At 36.6% G+C, this 9,254-nt stretch overlaps 1 long non-coding RNA gene across 3 annotated transcripts; it reads left to right on the forward strand.

Moving 5' to 3' along the window:
* Positions 1 to 505: 505 nt before the first annotated feature.
* LOC127127906 (uncharacterized) lies at positions 506 to 2,983 on the forward strand. Of its 3 annotated transcripts, XR_007805523.1 has the most exons (7): positions 506 to 811; positions 906 to 1,196; positions 1,449 to 1,526; positions 1,596 to 1,673; positions 1,916 to 2,091; positions 2,193 to 2,408; positions 2,618 to 2,983. It is a non-coding gene; the product is annotated as an uncharacterized LOC127127906 (long non-coding RNA). The 3 variants fall into 3 exon arrangements; XR_007805522.1 differs by having other exon boundaries at positions 507 to 811; positions 1,449 to 1,673; XR_007805524.1 differs by lacking the exon at positions 1,449 to 1,526 and having other exon boundaries at positions 508 to 811.
* The last annotated feature ends 6,271 nt before the right edge of the window (positions 2,984 to 9,254 follow it).

Raw genomic sequence — 9,254 nt, forward strand, 5'->3', positions numbered from 1 at the left:
GATCATGCCCTTCCTACAAAAGAGTCAAACACAAAGACATATTTTGGTATTTTAGTTAGTAAAATGATAACATACAAGTATGATATAATCACAAAGTTCTTGGTGATCTCTCCCAAGACAAACCCAATGAAAGAGGGGTAAAGAGAATGACAAGACATGATCTCAATGTGATGGAATTGCATGAGGGATGTTATGGTCAAAATTGGGGTCTTACAGCTGCCCCTATTTAAGGACGTTCTAACTGAGGAGAGTGAAGGTTAAAATCTTCGGCTCGACTCAGTAGAATGAGCCTAAATAACAACATATATAAATAAATTTTGGTTCCTAAGAGACCTCATGATGCATATGATGTGAATGTAAAAGTTAATACTTTGTGGGAAGATATTGCCACAAAGGAAAAAGAAAACTCACTAGGGAGACGGAGACTCTGGGGGATAAAAAAGAGTTATGCTTAGTCCAGGCTACGACTTAAAATTATAAGGGACTATAGGGATTCCACAAAAATGAAAAGACTCAACCGAAAAAATAACAACATCTGTGGGGATACAAATACCTCAGGGTAAAACTGAGGTAATCGAATTGTGTAGGGAAATCAATTTCACTGAGGATGAAGAACGGTGAAGAATGAAGATACTGTAGTTTTGACGCTGACTCATGAGGGGGTGGATGAAGAACGGGAAAGCAATTTACCTATTCGTGTGCCATGTGCTTGTCATTATTGTTATTCTAGTTTGACGCTGATTCGTGAGGGGGTGGATGCAGAACGGTGAAGAATGAAGATACTGTAGTTTTGATTCTCGGTGGCGAAAAGGTGAGAACCTCCTATTTTCAAATCAATGTCTCTGCTATCTTCTCCCTTCTCATCCTCTCTTCTTTATCTGAAATGTTTTTGTTTCTTCTGTGAGGTTGCTGCTAATCGCTCACTCAGAGGTGGTGAGAAGCAAATGCGATTTCGGAGGCTTTTATCTTCGTGGTTGAAAAGATCGAACGAAACAGCAATTCAGAGGTTATGTGAGCATTCAGTTATGTAAGTTGAGAGATTTAAGCATGGTTATTGAAGAGGATTGAGAAACAGTTAGGGAGGGTTTTGCACGGGTTGCAGAATGGAGAGGATAGAAGGTGATGAAGTGGAATGTGATTTTGAGGGTTAAGTGAGGGAATGAATGAATGATTTTATTTTTTGAAGAAGATAGAAGGTTTGAATTTATATCCTTTCCCAAATCTCTTCCTCTACTTCTTTTTCTGAATGAATTTGTTTTTTGTTTTGTTTTTTTTTTCAGTTTGCTGAATTCAGTTAGGTTGTTAAGAATCGGTTAGAGGTCATTAGTGATTCTGTTAGGATATTTTGAGTTAGTTAGAAGTTTGTTATATGGTTATGACAATTTTCTGTTATGAACCGTTTTAGATCAATGCCTTGTTTTTTGATACACTTCTAGCTAATGACACAGGTTGAGTCTGTATTGACCATGTAAGAGCATTCACCAATGATTGGTTTGCCAATGAATTTGCTTGGACTCTATAGTGAAGTAAAACTCTCTTTTCATGAGATTGCAATGGGTCTGTCATACCAATTACTGATGTGAGCTATTTTGTAGGGTAACATTATATGCTGAAGTTTGGAATGCACTAAATTTTGTGAAGACTTAACGCCGTTAGTGTTAAAACATAAGCATGTAAGTCGTTCGACCCGGTTATTTGAAGGTTATTGAAACTCCTTTGGAAACTCTCTATTGTAGTTAGCTTGGTGTTGTATGTTGGTGACAAATGAGCAAATGTAAAAATACTGTTACAATCAATTTGTGATGAGTTTGGAATGAAATTATTAATCTAGGCCATGTGAAATCCTACTGCGTGGTATGCGAAATAGTTTATTTGTCGGTTGTTGCATAGTGAGCTACTATGACTTATTATGTAGGGAATAGTCTATGTTCGACTTGTTCATGGTACATCATGGCGCTGAATGAGAAAGCTTGGAACATGGTGGACGGTCGGGGTTTTAATGATGCTGCCAGTTCGTAGAGTGCGCGGTTGCCATGAGTAGAGGTGGTTTGGCCTTGAAAGGCTCACTAGTTTTTTGGAGTTTTAAAAATGGTTAGTTAGTAAGTTGTTATGGATTGAAAAATGTTGAAATGTTAGCTTATTGTACTGCCACTTGAATTAATGCTTCGGCTTGGTTCGTATCGGTTTTGCAGGTATGATGTTTGACACTGCGGAATTGGTATTGCATATGGGTTTTCAGTTGGAAGTTCGTGGTTTTGAAGATTTTCACATCGCCATTTTGAGCTGTTGCGTGTTGGTTGTAGCTTCCCGCATTTCAGCATAAACTTTAGTATCAAACAGTATCTCAATCTCTGGTTGAAGTTCTCTTATCATCTCATACATGTCGAGAAGAACAAATAGTTTTTCAGGTGACCTCTTGATTCTGGAAACAGCCTCTCCGAAACCTTCCATTGCATTTTTTTTGAACATCCTCCTTATTCAGCCTCTCAACAACTAACTTTCTTACACTTTGCTCTAGGACTGCAACACGTGTGTCTGTATAGATTCGAAAGAGCTGTTATTGATGGCTTGCCTTTCTCCAGATTTCTTGTAATTTATTTTCTTTTCATATCTGCAGGTTCTGAATTATTTGCACTGATGAGATTTCTGCCAATGCTAAAGGGCTTGCATACATGATCGGTTACATCAAGTTTTCAACAATATGAAATGTCGTATTTCAAGCGGCACTACGACAATAGCTAGATCTGCTTCACTTTGATGGTTTGATATGTGTTGATGTGGAATCCAAACAATTTATGGCTTGATATAATTGGAATGAATTGGCTTTATATGATTATAATATGGTTGGAATTGGTAATGAAATGTAATATGGTTTGAACTGGTAATGAAATGTAGCATGGTCTGAATTGGTAATGAAATGTAACATGGTTTGAAGTCAGTGAAAAAGGTTGTTGCATTGGCAGCAGGAAAAAGTTCTTGTCTTGAATCTATACTTGGATATACATGAACAACCCCATCTTGCATTTTAGAGTAGTGATCAGATTTTCCTTCATGGGTGTAAAAGAATAGCTCTGGGTTAGGTTTTGGATTTGGGAATTGGGTTAACTAAATGGATATTAGGTTGGTTTTGTGAATGGACTTGAACATCCGATATTGATTTAGGTAAATGGATATTGGAAATGAAATATTGGAGTTAGATAATTTGGAAAAATGAAATGGATTTGGATAGGAAAAATGGGCTTAGGAATTTGTGAAATGGATTTAATCTTGGGTATAGGTAAATGGATAATGAAAGATGAAGTGCTGGAATTTTGGGCTTGGTGCATGTTAATGCTGTAAAAGAAAGATGGATAAATGGGCCAACTCTCGAATAAACATTCACGGCCCATAAAAAACGATTCCAAAAAATCAACTCGAGTTTCCAAGTTTAACTCGAATTACCAAAGTCGGTTTGGATCCAAAAATCAACATGAATTTCCAAATCAACTTGAATTGTCAACTTGAATTTCCAAATCAACTTGAACTATCAAAATTAACTTGAAACACTGAGTAAACAATTATGGACACTTATGTTGAATGCAATGATCATGTATAGTTTTACACGGAAATTTAAATGAAATTAAATCCAAATTCGAACACCTGATGACATAACCAGAATCAGAGTCTGTTATATTATACCCCATGATGGATGAATGACCTTGACCGAAAATGGACCTGGTCAGAGGAAATGAATGGAAGTATGAATGTATTAATGAATCAATGCAACAAGACATATGGAATCAAGAATCAAATGGATGATTTGGATGATCAACACTGTGAAACCATAATCCTCTAGCAAACTTAATGAATGACATGATACAAATTGTAATGACCAAACAATCCATCCCATGCTAGGATTTTACAATCCTCAAACCAAACCAACAACTTCAAGTACATTTGATCAAGGTCTTAAGCACCCATCAATTATGAGGCTCACAACCCTTATGAACCAAAAAGCTAGGGTTCTAGGTGGACTGAGTTCCAACATCCCAGTTCCAAGGACTCAATTATCCATCAACTAGGGCTTTGACCAACCACCAATCCAAGCATATGCCAAGCAAGGCATTTGAACACCACTTACCCCTGTTTAAAGTTTTAAATCAAGCACAAAGCTCTACCAACAACATCTCAAACCATAGGTATCAATTAGGGTTTAGCTCCTGTACATAAGCCAGCCACAAAATCCTTTGAGATCAAGAATTAGGTTTACAACCCACGTGATGAGCAAACAAAAATCTCCAGGCCAAGAAACCTGATTTTTATCGTCTGCAAGCCTCAAATCTATGATGCTTGTTAGCAAATGTTAATTATGAATGAATGATGAATATGAATGAGACATGCATGAGGTTAGGTCATAGGTTGGGTAAAAGCAAAAATAGAGGGAAAATTTTAGGGTATCACAACTGTATGTAATGGATGCACTTTTTTCGGGTTGGAGTACTTAGGTAGTGAAACAATACATTATACAATGAAATAAAAAATGATCTAGTGATAACTCTTTATTTTCTAATATTTTAATTATTATTTTCAAGAAAAAAATGAAAAATTATATAATTATATATTATATAATATATTAGATATAAAATTTAAATAACATGGTCGGGGTCGGGGAATTCGCGGGGTGGATGGCACTTCCCCGATCCCCGCCTCAAAGTGTCATCGGGGTAACGTTTCCCTCCATCCCCGTCCCCACGGGGAAAGAATCACCGACTTCAGAGCTCCGCACAGATAATCCCCATATGGATCTCCATAAACATATGCAAATTGACATCCCTATCTGTTTGAGAAATCAGTTGGAGGTTGTTATGGAAGGTTAGTGAAATGTTGAGGTTATCATTGCGGTTACAACAATTAGAGAGGGTTATCCAGTTTTGTTTCCTTCTATTATCAGTTTTGAAGGAGTTTGTAAGAGGGATTTAGAGGTTTTTTAGAATTCAGTTAGGGGGTTTTGGAGGAGGTTTGAAACTTAGTTATAAGGAGTGGTGGAATTCAGTTTTGTGCAGGATTGTTGGTATTTTGAAGTTTTCCTATTTTTCTGACTTGGAGTTATGCATGTTTTATTGTGGTTAGTTAGAAATGTTGCTGAATTTTTATGTTTCATTTGATTTTGCAGGTTATGCTTTGGTTATACTTTGGTATTGGCTTGGCTTTAAAGAAGTTTGAAAGGCTTGGTGATGTACTATAAATCTTGCTTTGGAGTTCGCTAGCAATTTGGGATGCTTTTGAAGCTTGAGTTGGATATGGACTGCTTGATATTCGTAATTTGATCATTGTATGGTGTATGTAGTGGTTTAATACATTAGAATTAATTTGGAAATTGGATGTGTGGTATGTTGTAACATGAATTCGTAGTTTAGGGAGATGTCATGGCTGTGTAAAATGTGTTAACTTGTGGTTGTAAAGGTTTTAGACATTTGAATGAATGGGATTTGTTGATGTGTGAAATGATTATTGTATAAAAACATGAACATGAAGTGTAATTTGGAAATGGTTTAGGTCTTGGTTGTATAAAAGTGAAACAATGGTTTATGTGTTGTATAAAATGAACAAGGTTTAAAAGGGTTTAAAATGAACTTGGAAATGGACATGTATTGTATTTAAAAAGAAAATGGTTGGAAAATGGCTTTGGTTAGATGGTTAACTTTGGTCAACAGTTGACCAAAAGTCAACTTAGGTAAAAATGTGTACTTTTGCATAATCCCTTATGGATAATTGTGATGTAATTGTAATGATATACAATTATGCTTTATGATGAAATGAGTGGCTTTAGATTGAAATGAAAATAAACTTGAATCAAGACTTAATGGAAGTGAAAGGCTACAAGTATAAGACCTAAGAACTAATCATCTTGAATGAGCAATGAACTGAATGTGAATGAGAAATCTTAAATGAACCAAAGACTAGTGGACAACCCATCATGACACAAATGACACATGAATCAAGGATTAATGTATGGGCAATGAGACTTGAATGAGGGATTGATGGACCTATGGACAACCTTGAATGAACCAAACAAGGGTTAACAATGACCAGATGAAGTGATAAGATGAAATGATTAGATGGAATGATGCGACTTGAAATGGATCCAATCCAACCAATTAGATCTCCTGATGAACCAAAGACAAAATGTATTGAATAGAACTTATACAGACCAATGTACCATGATCAAATGAATGGTGATGTCTCACATGAAATTAGGGTTAAGGGACCTCCCAATGAGTATTGAACACAATTAGGGTTTGATGGAAACCATGATCAAGTGAGGACCCCCAAATTATGTTTTTGCTTCATGAAGAAGACAAAGTTGAATCATCAGTGATAAGCACCTCCACAAGCATAAAGAGTTATCTCCAATTAGGGTTTGATAGTTGAGCCACCTCAAGTTACTGGGAAACCCTATTTTCCACTAGGTAAAAGCACTAAGCTTTGAATCCATGATACATATCCTCTTGTATTACACCATGGCTATGCAGATGGATGATTGACCATGAGGATATGCAGATGATTAGGGTTAGTGACCTAGATGAGCATTGTGAAAGGTAGGGTGAATTTTGGGGTATGAGAGTACCGAACTGCATCTTCTAAACTTCGGTGCAAGTCATCACTTGAAAAATCTTCTCAATCTCTCTGAGCCAGGTTAGTGCACCCTTTGGATCATATATTCACTTGAAGGTTGGCATATTGTTTCTCTAAAACTTCCCCAATCAATGGAACTCATCACCAGCCTGAGCGGCTGACTCCAGAACATCACCAATTTCTCAGTCATTTTTTCAACCATATTTTTCACACCATCAAACAGACATTAGATGAAACAACGCATCGACAATGTTCACCTAGTCGTCGGATACAAGGGAACAATTAACATGTCAAAAACCTGGCCGGATGGACCGACCTGCTCTGAGACCACTAATGTAACACCCTAAATCCTGAAACTTATATAAAAATAATTACTCAACAATTTAAGGTGTCACCAACGACCACCATCAAAACCATCAGTGCATTTGAAATTACTCAGCGAAATCATCATACACATAACTTTCAAATTAACGTCATCAATATAATATTAAACTTTTGAAACACCAAAATCAACATTAACTCAAAAACATAACAAACACCACGTTCTCGATGTTACAAGACCAGAGTACTAAAACCACTAAATTGCGATAAATCGATAAATAAAACAAAGAGTAGCTCTACAAGCCACCTTCCACACACATAAACAACTTTACTCTTGAGTATCTTCAAGATGTCTATGGTGGACAACATGAAGCAAGTGAGTGATAAACAACTTCAATATGAAGAACGTAAATAATACGAAGGTGGAGAAATGCACAACATATCATACATCCAATACACAATAAACATCACCATGAGCCTATGAGCCCCCCTTTCTAAGCTCAAAGTCCCCCTTTTAAGCCTGGGACACGCCACCAATCCCCCCTTTCGACCTAGTGTACATGTCTCTTTCAATGACACTATACAATGATGCATGTCATACAAATCAATGCAACAACAACAATAATGTTTACTACCCCCTTTTGACCATAAATAATATGCATCGACACACAATAGTAATCCCCCTTTTGAATTACTATCCACAAATAACAATAAATGCATACCAATAATACATAACTAATTACCATATAATCATACATTCAACAATGTTATTCATATTCTCATCATGTAGCAACACAAAACAACACTGTATGTATTCAAACTATAGCTACACCATAGACGAAAACATGTAAGCAAGGCAATTTCCCTTCAACAATAATAATTTTAACATAATTAATTAATTAAACTCATAATAGTTAATTAACAACATCGAGGCAGTCAAACAATAGCCATTCACCACCCACACAACGGAAACACCTCAAAATTCTGAACCGACAATTCAAATCATGCAACGGGGACGAGAACTCCCCTTCTGACAGTATGACAAGTAACCTGTCACACTGGTAACGCATGTCACTTGCTTCAAGTCCCAGAACATCATCATAGTGATGACCGACATGGGATACTAAGTATGGAGACCATGACAGGTAATTAAGTATTGACTCCCCATCAGAGTGCTGACACCCGTCAACGTCTAATGTGCATGACGGGTAACCCGTTGTCTGGGTGACGCCCGTCACCCTGCACTAGAAGGCAAAAATACAAAATTCTGCCATAGCAGTTCTATTGACTCCAAAACTCGATCGACAATCACCCTAACACTCCTAAAAAATTATATGACATGTTATAAATGTTAGAAGTTGTATTTCAATGTTCTGTCAGAAGCCAGCATTGGACTTGGTCGAAGCACCTAATCGAAGTTTAGGAGTGAGTTGTATTCGACAAAGTCGAATACAATATATAGTTATGTCGAAATGTAACTTGTAATTTTTTATTTTACATTTTGGACTTGGGTTGGTTTGTATAGTTTGGGCATGGGATTTAGTTGCCTATATAAAGGGTTGGTATGATGTAAACATATAACTTCACTCAATCCTAATTTTCATAATTCAGTTTACAGTTTTATCTCTTCTTCTTCTCCATCTTTCATCTTTCTTGAAAATAATTGTTCCAACAAATTGGTATCAAGGAGCCCGATTGCATTTCAGAGAGAATCTGTAATGGAAAACGGAATAACAACATCAACGTAATTTCCAGTGAATCTATCGATTTTCTAAGGGGGGAACTATGAACAGTGGGTTGCGCAGATGAAAGTCATCTTCAATTTCAAGACGTGTCTGAAATCGTGAACGATGGAGTACCAACATTAAAAGAGAATATAGATGATACTTAGCAGCTGTGCATAGGGAACGAAGAAAGAAATATGGAAAAAGTTTGTTCTTGATTCACAAGTATGTGGAAACTAATGTGTTTGTGAAGATTATTGAAGAAGAAACGTCGTAAGGGTGTGGGACAAGTTGGAAAGCTTGTACGACGGAGATGAAAAACTAAAAAGGTCGAAGTTGTAGACGTTGAGAAATTATTTCGATATGAATCAGAAGAAGGAAGATGAACCAGTCTCGAAATATCTTTCATGTGTGGTGCTGCTAACAAACCATATGAAGTTGTATGGTGAATCGATCAACGATTTGCAGAAGATTGAGAAAGTGTTGAGATCTTTGACTGCAAAGTTTGATTTTATTGTAGTGTCAATTGAAAATTCCAAGAAACTAGATGAGATGAAGTTAGAATAACTTTAAGCTTCATTCGAGGCTTATGAG

The sequence above is a fragment of the Lathyrus oleraceus genome, chromosome 3, assembly GCF_024323335.1.
Source record: "Lathyrus oleraceus cultivar Zhongwan6 chromosome 3, CAAS_Psat_ZW6_1.0, whole genome shotgun sequence".
NCBI lineage: Eukaryota > Viridiplantae > Streptophyta > Magnoliopsida > Fabales > Fabaceae > Lathyrus > Lathyrus oleraceus.